The 12589-nt window shown below is 36.4% G+C and overlaps 1 long non-coding RNA gene across 1 annotated transcript; it reads left to right on the top strand.

Moving 5' to 3' along the window:
* Nucleotides 1-243: 243 nt before the first annotated feature.
* LOC309849259 lies at nucleotides 244-11938 on the top strand. The gene is made up of 3 exons (XR_014303621.1): nucleotides 244-562; nucleotides 764-867; nucleotides 11779-11938. It is a non-coding gene; the product is annotated as an uncharacterized lncRNA (long non-coding RNA).
* Nucleotides 11939-12589: the final 651 nt, after the last annotated feature.

The following is a 12589-nucleotide window of genomic DNA, read 5'->3' as shown; positions in this document are numbered from 1 at the left end:
ACCAATTCCAATTTACACCATATTCTCTCATTTCTTTTGCTTTCTTCTTTTTCTCCCCCCCTTGACTAAGAAGGTTTTGACTTAAAACTGAAAATATTCCAAGTGACAAGTAAGTAGCCCCTTCTCAAATAAAACTTGCAATAACGTGCCTGGATTACATGAAGGAATGCTGGAGGGATCCCAAAAACCGGCATTTGAATAGTCAACCTGACAGAATCGGAGGACACCATTGAAAGGGCTCCTGTTACCTGACTGACTTAGAGCTGATCAGTGTAATCCTCAGGACAATACAGGGTCTGACTTCAGGAACCTGCTGGTGGGGTGGGGGGAGCTGGAGGGAGCCACTGAGGATGTCCCAAGCCTCTGCCTGAGAAATGGGACATGAGCTGCCTTTCCCTCTGGCTCTGCTTCTCAACAATGAGAACCAAGACATTTCATAGAGTGAAATAACTTGGATTTATTAAGGTGAGTAACCTCAACATGGAGACACGAAGAGAGAGAAAACCACAGAAAGCCATCAAGAGCTCGTGTCCAAATCCCAGGAAACAGAGTAGCAGTGAGGGTAAGTTTCTTGGCAGAAAAACCGGAATGGTCCAGAAAGAAGTTTTCGGAAAATGTTTGAACCAGTCTGGACAGAATGAAAATGTTTCTAAATGAGCTCTTTGACTAGTTTTCTCCTGGACAAGGTAAAGACCAAATGAGGGGAGAGTAGAGGGGGTGGATAAACCTTTTAAGAGTAACAGACTTTCCTCTGGTTATTTAGCCCATTTCTGAGAATTCGTCTCAAGACTCTTTGAAGCATTAGAATGCAGGAATAGATACTTGATGGCTATGACTCTTGTCACCTCCCGGATCTGGGTTGAATTGGTAAGTGGCACAATATTAGTCTTAGTATGAATAGCGGTACCTTCTGTCAAATGTCCCTCCCACTCAAGAAAAACATTCCCAATATTTGCTACTGACACTTCTTAAAAAGAACATGTCTATGGTGAGATTCTCATTTGAAACTGTTTAATCACAAAGAAAGGCACATACATTTACACTCTGGCCTTACTTTGTTTCTGCCCACAAGAAAGAGGAGAGATACAGAATACCACTCTCTTTTGTATTTATATCCTGCCACCAGAACTTAACAAAAATAAAGGGAAGGAGAGGAAAGGAAGTTGAAAATTAGAAAGCATATTCTATGGCTTCAACATAATTCTGAGTGAGATTAACAATCTTCAGTGGCTTGAATAGCAAGATGGTCCTGTCGACTATCAGCATAGGCTACGGTTAGATTACTATTTCTTATCTCTTGTTCAAAGCTCTACTTCAAAGGACTACTATCAATTGTTCAAGTAGACAGCAAAAACTTGTAATGCCTTAGAGCACTCAAGAGTGAGGCAACTATGAAAGAATTCTTTCTTGGGTTAGAGGTAGGTTTGATGCAGGTTGAAGAGAAAGTGGCTGCTAATCTAGTCACAGTGCCAAAGTACTGACGAGTGACTTGGCACAGAAGTTGTTCCGTTTAAAATTAAGGAACTTAATTAGAAGTCACAATAACAGAGTGTATGGATCAAACAAATTCAACGCTAGAAGAAGCTAGACATTGTATCCCACCAAACCATTCAATTTACTCTAGTAATTTTCTTAATGATTCATTCATTCAACAAGTATTTATTGAGCAACTACTAGCTGCCATGCTCTGGTAAGGCATTGACAAAACTGCAAAGAACAAAATAGCTGAGAATCCTGCCATCACAGAGGTTACATCCTAGAAATTACTATCATTTTGCTACACAATCACGACAGCCATGCAGAGACTGCCACGATGGGCCTTGGTCAATCATCCTGGACATTTTTCTCTAAAAATTAACATTTTTTAAAAAGATTTTTATTTCTTTATTTGACAGAGATCACAAGTAGGCAGAGAGGCAGGCAAGGGCAGGAGGTGGGGGGGGGATGCAGGCTCCCTGCTGAGCAGAAAGACTATTGCATCCCTTGCTGGATCCCAAGATCCTGAGATCATGATCTGAGCTGAAGGCAGAGACTTAACCTACTGAGCCACCAAGTGCCCCTAAAAATTGACATTTAATATATAAAGCTGAAGCCTTATGATTAGTCTAATCTACAGAGAAAAGATTCCTTTTTATGGGACATAGTACTGTTAATCGCAGCTTAACTTGATAGTATATATGTGTGTAAGAAGAAGAAATTTTAAAATGTGGACTCCAGAAAATAATACAGAGAATGGGGTTATTTTTAGGAAAGGGGGTTGGCCTTCCTGGAGGCACTCTATTTTTTTCCTCAAAATCACAGAGATTCCAGAGGGCAATTTTTTCTAGAACCCCCTAAGATACTTCTTCATGGACCAAGTGCCTGCAGTTTACCCAACTTAAGGCAAAGGAGAAAAGCATCAAGAATATGCACCGAGTATAGGGAATTTATAATGAGGACTGGGTCTAAGGATACAAGAGAAGCCTATGTGTTACAAAGGAAAGATGGATCTGGAATTTAAGTGTTTTTAAGAACTGATTCTACTAAATATTGTTTTGTGCATAGAAACAGACCAAGTTTATTGGAGAAACAGGTATTACCTAGTGATGCTAAAGCTTAAAGTCAAAAAGTAGAAAGGCAGCATCCTTAAATATACACACGTGTAAGTATTATATATTTAAAATATGTATATATAAATATATATCTTATATATAAGCTATGCCTTGTTCCATTTTATATAAGCCTTGAAACAATAATAAAATAATCATTGGGACAAATCCTTATCTTTAAAGATAAGGATGAAAGGATTAAACACAGTATACTGTATTTTCAAGTGCAAGGACAACAAGGAAGTTCTCTGTAGAAAATGCCTATCTGTTTGAAGCACTTTCTTTACCTTTCTTTCATTTCTCCACCTTTGCCTTGTGTTAGACTCTTCCCTCAGCAGTGCCCTAAAAGGTATATGATACTTTTGTTTCCCAACACATTCTCTTGAGGCACCTAGTAACTTTTGCTCAGGATTCTAGATGGATTATAGCTGATTCAATTATATAAAACATTGCTTTTGTAGGTCGATGTCTATGTATCTGTTCTATATCTTCTTCTCCTCCATAGAGCATACTCAAAAAACAACCACCACCACCACCACCACCACGCCCCCTCCCCCAAGAAAACAAACCAAAACAAACAAAAAACTCTAATAGATTCATTGCAGGCTAATCCCAAAGGAGAAAGTTAACCCTTTGGTTTTTTATCTCAGGTAACCTCCAGCTCAATGTTCAGTTGTTCCCATTCAATTTCAGCTTCAGCCATCTACCTTAAAATCAAAATTTATGCCTCTGGCCAGAGTTGTAACATAAAAAGGCCAAACCTCGTTTTCCTCAAATTATTGGACATCTATGCTATCGATGCATCTCTTCCAAACTATGTTTTATTTTCAGCTCTGGTTCAGTGAGTTTCACTGTTGGCAGGCATTAAAACTTGTGTTCCCAAAGGGATGCCATTTCTTTTTCCCTTCAAACTGGTCAAGACAGCAAAGGAAAACTAGACATTTTGTTTGCATAATAGAAAATAACCCAACTAAATAATTCACATAAAAGAAATTCCCTTTGGAAATTAGGAAGTCAAAGACACTTGGTTTTGCTGGGTAGTCAAAGGTCTGTGTTAGAAGCAGCTAGTCTTCCGCTCAGTATGACATCTCAGGGCATGGAGAGAGGCCTAGTGAGTCGAAAAGCATTACTTTTAGTTCTCTTGAGAATGAGGAAACACAAAGACTAGGTCCAGCTGATTGAAACGGGGCTGATGCCACCCACCGTCTCCTCAGTATACTGAGCCACAAGTTACATAAACCAGAAGGATGATTAATGTGTTTCAGGTTAGTCATGCCAAAATATTGTGTAGCAATCACCTACAGACATCCGGCTAAAGTCCATATTGCCTCCACTGTCCCAGAACCTAATGGATTGTTGGAAGAAATTGTTAGATACAGGTGTCCCTCATCAAGGAAAACAAATTACCAAAATTCCAAACCCTCCAAAGAAGTTCCTATGATATAGCTTAAAATGCACTAGGATTTTCCCTGCAAATCACCCTAAAGGTATAAGCTGCTTTATGCATGTAAGCGTTGTTTGATTTGCAAAAACTTGAATTGCATTCAATGTTTCTGGGGCATATTCATTGTGTAAAACAGTACATGAATTGAAATTTCACCTTTTATTGAGTGATCAGCACAGAGGAACTGAAGGGAGAATATTAAGGTTCAAATATCCATTTTACACAAAACCATGGAGAGCCAAGGATAAGACATCTGACCACAGCAGCCACAAATGTAAAGACTGAACCCAACCATGATCGCATCTTAAACTTCTAAAATACAGGTTTCAGGCACTGCAACTTCTTAATCTATTGAATGTTGACTATATTGTGTGAATCATTCAACAGTCACAACTCAAGTCTGACCTTTCACTTTCTTATCTAGAGAAAATTTCATTTTCAAGTATCCAAGAATATTTAAACTATTCAAAGTATTTCAAGAGAACTTTTGGCACATGTCACCCAAGCTCAATAGCTAACAGTTGCTGCCACCTATAGGCCCAATTTCAAGAGAAGGAGCTGGGACTTGAGCAGAAGCTTGCAAGACTCAACAAACCAAGTTCTTCCTGTCTCAGGGAAAAAGACACAGTTGGTACCCATTGACTGTTGATCCTGTTCACAGAGAAAAATAGATTTAGATATGACAAATTTCACTGACTCCATCAACCACAATCTCTTTAAACCACCTGGGGAGAGCGGTGGGCTGCAGAACTTTAAAGCAGCAGCTCCTCTGCCCACAAAACAAACAAATGACAAAAATGAAATCAAGTTACCAAGGTCTTCAGTCACATCACATTGTAATTGTCAGGGCTATACAATGATGTGAAAATAAGTGACAAGGAGGGATTTTCCTTTATGTCAGTTAGCATGTTATCACATGTGAGAGTCTGAATTGTTTTAGATAGATTATCTTCCCTCTGGAGATTTTATGAACTCTTCCCCATGAGACCTTACATCTATCTCTACCTATATCTACGGATGTGTATGTCTATATAATTATATAGATTATATTATTATATTTAAAACTGTCTTCTAATCTTTAAACTGGCATGGGAAAGTAGTCATTATTGTTTCCATTTTACTGATCAAAAAATTCCTAAGGCTGGGGCACCTGGGTAGCTCAGTTCATTAAGCCTCTGACTCTTGTGATTTCAGCTCAGGTTGTGATCTCAGGGTGGTGAGACTGAGCCCCACCTTAGGCTCTATGCTCAGCAGAGCCAGCTTGGTATTCTCTCTCTCCCTCTGCCTCTCCCGCATACACTCTCTCTCAATGAGATCAAGTGCCACCTCCGAATCTGTGCTCAGCAAGGAGTCTACTTGGGATTCCCTCTCCCTTTGCCACTCCCCTCCTATTCCCTCTCTGTAAAATAAATAAATCTTAAAAAAAAAAAAAAAAAGTTAAATCTCAGCTACAGGACTTTTTGTCCATCAGTAAATTGGAAATATCATTTTAAAGACTAGAAGACTTTTAAAATCTATATTTATATATCTAGTACACACAAATGTATATGTTTATTCACTGAATATATTCTCAGAGAATAGCACACAACAAGCTTATAAAAATGCTAGCTCTGTAACACCAATTTTATGATATCTTCAAGTCATTTCACAATTGGACTTTTGTTTCTTTGTAAAGTGAGGAGCTTAGACTAAGTATTTTCTGGATTTCTCCTGGACGAAATGTTCAAGCACAAGGTTTGTGAGTCTAGTATACTCTCTACTTATATCAACTCAACCCATTTCTGTATTTGGGCTACACTTATGCTGGATAAATGATTGATAATCAATGCCCTCCAGCAATGTGTTCCCTCTATATTCCAGGACACTGCAAGACCAGAGGAGGAGGAAAGTCTTCATGGTTGATGTCTATTTCACGATTTCTAGTACAATTGTCCCCTTGTTATGAGCTAAATTGCATCCCCCTCAAGTTCATATATTGAAGTTCGGATCCCCAGTATAGGTGGGACCTTTGAAGAGTCGATCAAATTAAAATGAGGCCATCAGGATGGGCCCTAAGCCAATCTGACTGGTGTCCATATAAGAGGAAATTTAGACACACATGAAGACACAGGGGTAGTACTGACAGAGGAAAGATTATGTGAGAATATGGTGAGAAGTCCCTAGAAAAAGACAGCATTTGAGCCAAGAAGAGAGGTCTCAAACAAATAAACTAATCCAGCCAACACTTTGATCTTGGACTACCAGTCTCTAGAATGCAAGACAGAATACAAGAAAATACATTTCTGTTGTTTAAGACCCTCACCCTCTGGTATTTTGTACGGTGGCCCTAGCAAATTCATGTACCTCTTGACCTAACTCTGACTTTGAACAAATTACTTAAGTTCTCAGATTTCTTATCAGAGAAATACAGATAAGAAATATATAAATATATAAAATACAGATAATACTTTGAAAGCTATAAGATTTAAAAAAAAGATGATGTATATAAATGGCTTCCTATATTGCTAACACAAAGTATTTACTCAAACATTAATTATTCCACTTCCTGAATTCCTCCTTTGCTGTCAAGTGAACTTGAATAATCTTTGGAACGTAATTTCACTTTTTTTTTTTTTCCTCCCAGTAGTCACTTGGTCTATGTGTACGTAACTTGACAAAATATTTTAAAATAAATATTGATATGTGACATCTGTTGTGAATACACATTAAATGTAATTAGTTATATTTAGCAAAATATTTTGTTGGAAAGAATATATTCAAAATGAAAACTATCTTAATCCAGACTGTATAGGTACCATATCCTGCTGAATTCTTCATACAGTCTTCACCACTTAGGTAAACACTTCAAAGTCTAACTGTTCATTCAAATATCTTAGGCATACATGTTTGCTAACCTAAAAGCCTGATATATGATCAAGATCATCTTAATATTTTTTTTTCTCTTCCCACCTTCTAGCAAGGCTCAAAAATGTTGGAGCTTGCTTCTCTTATACCTACCCTCTTCTCTCCTCCCACACTCCACCTTCAATTATATCCTAGTCCTTGTCTTATTATTAAGTCTACAGTTAATTCAGTATCTTCCTTATACATTTTTAAAAATTTACTTCTGCAGATTTTATGAACTAGCAAAGCTTAAGGATAATAAAAACAAAATCAATACCTGTACTTGTAAAACTATACTAATTCAAGGAAGCGAAACGTTCAATAAGAACACTTTTACCTTTTTTATTCTTTTGGCCCAATTCCATGATATTTTTATTTCTCTTTCCTCCCTTCCCCTCAGAATTCAAACCAAAAGCAGATTCTTCCCAGAAGTCCATGAAAAAAGAAAAATAATGAAAACAAATGTTAAGTTAAACTTTTTGCAAACTTTGGAAAATGAGCTGTTCTGGTTCATTTCAAATTTTTTGGCAAAGATCCAGAGTCAAATAGGAACCAAGATTATACATCCACAGTGAAGAGTGGAGAAGGTACATGGTAGAGACCTGACCAATTTCCATTTAATTAAAGAGAGTGCTAGCTTTGGTAAGAAGGTAAAATCAGAAGTTTTCCCCATATAGGACTTAGGGAATTTTAATTATTATAGCTGCACCATCTAAGATAGTAAAGTAATAAAGTTTTCAAACTGACAAAAGCTAGCATAACATGACAAAAATTTAAAAAATCTTAACTTTACCATAAATGGCAGACACATAAATGAGAAAAGTAACTTGAAATTTAAAAAGGCAAAACTTAATCTAGTTCTTTAGGTATGGATAGCACCAAATATGACTAGTTATTTGAGAAATGGCAGTTGTATAAAAGAGGGACAATTCAAAGAATAGAACATTTATTAAAATTCCAATTAGTATCTTTGGTGGACACTGTTGTTTAGTTGACTCAATCCCATTTGCAATTCCTTCTTTTAAAAACCTTCCAATGATTGGTCGATGGTAGCCATGTGGCCCAATTCTGGACAGTGATCTATAAATAGAAGTCACTGAGAACTTTCTGGGGAGTTTTTGTGTGTTTTTCTCCCACCCATTTAGCCTTAAAGGGCATTTAAAAAAAAATAGTTACCTTTAGGTAAAAAAAAAAAAAATCTATAGATTCAGTTCAGTCTTTTGTCTTTATCTCTTCTTGTTTGGAACCTAAAAAGATGCCTAAAAGGGTAGTAGTTCTCTTATGACCATTTAGAGATAAGAATGTTAAACATGGCAGAGCCCAAAAATGGAGAGATCGTCTTTACTAAATCGACTTCAGTCTGCCTATCCCCAGATTCTCCCCTCAAGGGACAAATAAACACCCTTGTTAACCAAGGTGCGGTAGTTGGATTCTCTACTGCTCATCACCAAACACACTTATAACTGATACAAGGTCCTCAAAGCGATTAATAAAGAAATTCATCCAGAAAACAAGAACACATTGTAGTGAAAAGGGAAGGACAGGTAACCTGAAAGAATTCTCGTGATTGCAACATAACACTGGCAAATTTTTAAAAATAGGACTAAAGGGGGCACCTGGGTGGCTCAGTGGGTTAAGCCTCTGCCTTCGGCTCAGGTCATGATCTCAGGGTCCTGGGATCCAGACCCACATCCGGCTCTCTGCTCAGCAGGGAGCCTGCTTCCTCCTCTCTCTCTGCCTGCCTCTCTGCCTACTTGTAATCTCTCTCTGTCAAGTGAATAAATAAAATCTTTAAAAAAATATAGGACTAAAGGATGGAGGTAAAATCAATTTCTCTGATTATAAGACAAAAAGCAGAGATAAAAATCTAACAGCTCATAGAAATGGAAGATAAATCCACTGGGCATGTAATCTGGCCCCATAAGATCTCCAGAGAGGAAAGAGAAAACAAATGAGAGAATAAAATTTTTAAAAATAGAGAGAAATTAATTTTTCCCCTGAAGTGAAATAGTACATAAATGCCAAAATGAAAAGAACCATTCCAAGTGTCAAACATGAGTGGAAAAAATACCTATGCCTTAGCATTTTATAGTGGAGATTCAGTATTCTCAGAATACTGAATGGATCTACTAAGCTTCTAGGAAAAAAAAGCATTTCATCTATAAAGAAATTCTCATCAGTCTGTCATCATCAGAAGATGCTCTTAGAAAATGTAGCAGTATATTTTAGGTTTTACAGGCAAATTATTTTCAATGTAAAGTTGTACAGTTCGATGAACTGTTATTTGAGTACAAGGATATGATAAGAGTCTGATTCCACTCTTGGTATTTTACTCCTGACAGTTTTCTTTCCTTTTTTTTTTTTTTTTTTTTTTTTTAAAGATTTTATTTATTTATTTGACAGAGAGAAATCACAAGTAGATGGAGAGGCAGGCAGAGAGAGATAGAGGGAAGCAGGCTCCCTGCTGAGCAGAGAGCCTGATGCGGGACTCGATCCCAGGACCCCGAGATCATGACCTGAGCCGAAGGCAGTGGCTTAACCCACTGAGCCACCCAGGCGCCCCCCCTGACAGTTTTCTATCTCTACCCTTCTCTCTCTCTCACTTGCCCCACATTCAGGCAAACCTATAAAAAGGACCATGTACTACCTCTCTCAGCAATGGCAAGAAGTTCGTACCTTCCCTCTGACCTTACTCTATAAACTTCACTCAAGCCATTTCCAACTGGTTTGGGTACCTGTCATCCTAATCTCCCCAGAAATCTTCATTATGTGAGTAATAAATGTTTCACACTATGTTGTTGTATGTATGACATCGATTTCAACATTTAAACTGATTTTGCATGGGAGATTGATTCTGCTCACTTTGAGGCAACAATAAACGAGAGGCTAAAATAAATATATTACCTAATATACAAAGGCCTGAGAAACCCAACTTTCTATATTTTTTCTATGTATCTTTTCTATGTATCTTTCTGAAAAAACAAAACATACAAAAAAAATCAACAACAAAAACAAAAGTTGATGATGTTCTCCAGAAAAGTATAAAATGTTCCCAGGGTGACACCCATCTTAGAAAAAGAAATGTGTTTCAGGACAGAGAAGACTTAATCCAAGAATACAATGCAAATAAATCCTGGGATTTATATAGCAAGGCCATAAATGAGTTAGACCAAATTAGAACCAGAAGTCAGAACTCCAAATAGCAGAATTTCTAGAATAACTTCAAGACTAATGGCATGATCAAAAAATTTAAATTTCTTAGTGACACAAGCATGTTTCTTATGTCAACAAATATAAAGGCAACTGAAAACTTCAGCTGGGAGAAAAGCTCAATAAAAAAGTTATCATTCAAATGGAAAGAAAATGAATTTGAGAAATGATTTTAAGCAATTGATGATATGAAATACAAACAAAAGAAAAAGAATCCATCTGAGTTTGATATCTACTTAGTGATACAGAGTTATTTCTTTCTTTGTGTGTCAAATTATACTGTTTGGTTCTTCAGATAAAAATTTATACATATTACATGATGAATACTCTATTATGTTTCAATTTTAGACTCAATGTGTAATTAAATCATAGAGGATATAGGTTCCGATTACAATGTCATGAAAAACCTTAACAATGAAAATATTAGTTAACAAATATCTGAAACAAAGATGGAGAGAGTAAGAGGCTATAAGAGTTAGATATTGTGTATATACATATACACATATGAAAGGTATGTATATATAAAAGATTGTGTGTACACTGTGTCAACATACAATCTGTTTATGATATCTTTAAATGAATGGACGTTTTTAATTTTAATGATGCCTAAGTATCAATCTTTCCCTGATGATGCTATCCTGGGCCGGTAGTTTTCTTTTAGGGAAGTTTTAAATTATGGATTTCATTACATTTATAGGCTATTCTGATTTGTCTGTTTCTTGTTACGTCAGTATTGGTAAGTTAATTTTTAAGGAATATGCCCATTTCATAGGAGTTGTTAAATTATTATAATAAAGTTGCTGGGCACCTGGGTGGCTCAGTGGGTTAAAGCCTCTGCCTTCAGCTCAGCTCATGATCCCAGGGTCCTGGAATCAAACCGCACATCAGGCTCTCTGCTCAACAGGGAGCCTGCTTCCTCCTCTCTCTCTCTGTCTGCCTCTCTGCCTACTTGTGATCTCTGTCAAGTAAATAAATTTAAAAAACCAAACAAATTATTATAATAAATTTAAAAAACCAAACAAATTATTATAATAAAGTTGCTTATATTATCTTCTTTCCATGTGTATACATGTTTGTGTACATATTTAATTTTTTAGTATTAAAATATATACACACAAAATCTCAATTTTTAAATTTATATATATGTATAGGTATAAAATACATAAAGTATTGCCATGAAGAAAATAATGACAAACTAATATTTAAAAAGGGTAAAAGACAAATATTCTGTTTCCTGACCTATATAATATGAAAATAATATCTACTGTGAAGTTAAATTTAAAAAACCTTTGTAAAATGAAACATAAAATGAAGCAATTAATATAATTTTATTCTTATCTAATATTTAGATGATCCATGTGAGGAGTAATCAAACAAATATGGATGTTACAAAGACTTAAAAAAAAATGGACTAGTCCAAATTTTCATCTTTCAACTAGATGTACTGTTGTTCTATGAGTACAGCCAGAGGGAGAAACAGAAAATGAAAAAAAAAAATTGCGAATGTAGACAGAATATATGCTCTTCCAAATAAATTTAAGCCAGTGAAGAAAATACAGTCCATATTTACTAATTTTCACTAATATCAACTCTTTACTCTATCAAGAATATGTCAACTAGTCTCTAAAAGAAGAATGTCTTCTGATCTCATAGGAAATATCTTACAGATCCAAAGCTACTCAGAGAAAAAAGCCTTTAAAAATAAAAGAAGAAGAAGAAGAAGAGAGAGAGAGAGAGAAATCTGACATGAAGCTGGTCTTCGATCGAAAAGAACAATAAAACTTGCAAAAATAAAAAGTATTGGAGAAATCTATTAATGGTACTTTAACTTTTAATTTATATCCTAGGATTCATCTAGGAATCCTATTGTTCTTAAATGACTTAGAAATTGATGTGCAGAGAAATTTTTTTTTTTTTTTTTAGGGAGCTCTACCCACCCAATGTGGGGCTGAACTCATGATTGCAAGATCAATGGTCTCAACCTCTACCAACAGAGTCAGCCGGGCTCCCCCAGAAATGCCTTTTGTAATAAAGAGTATTGGCTGAGACTATGCTCCCAAGTTTTTGCTTCCTTATAAAACCTTAGTTCTCTGGAATTATTGAATATGCTCTTATTTTATTTTAAAGATTGCATTTATTTATTTGAGAGAGAGAGAGAGATGGGGAGAGAAAGCACTAGCGGAAAGGAGAGAGAGAAGCAGGCTGTCCACTGAGCAGGGAGCCCAATGCAGGACTCGAACCCAGGACCCTGAGATCATGACCCGAGCTGAAGGCAGATGCTTAACCGACTGAGTCACCCAGGTGCCCCAAGCTCTTCTTTTAAAGGGCAAGTGGACCCTTTCTATAGAGGTAGAGCCTAAAATTCTGTGTTGAAACTCTTTTTTTCCCCTATTCTTTTTTGAGACATGGACCTTTGGATTATTCAATGTGAAAATCAAGATCTTTTCTGAAATTGTAAGATCTT

Source organism: Mustela nivalis (assembly GCF_964662115.1).
Source record: "Mustela nivalis genome assembly, chromosome: 15".
Taxonomy (NCBI): Eukaryota; Metazoa; Chordata; class Mammalia; order Carnivora; family Mustelidae; genus Mustela; species Mustela nivalis.
This window is presented reverse-complemented; position numbering and strand designations above follow the sequence as displayed.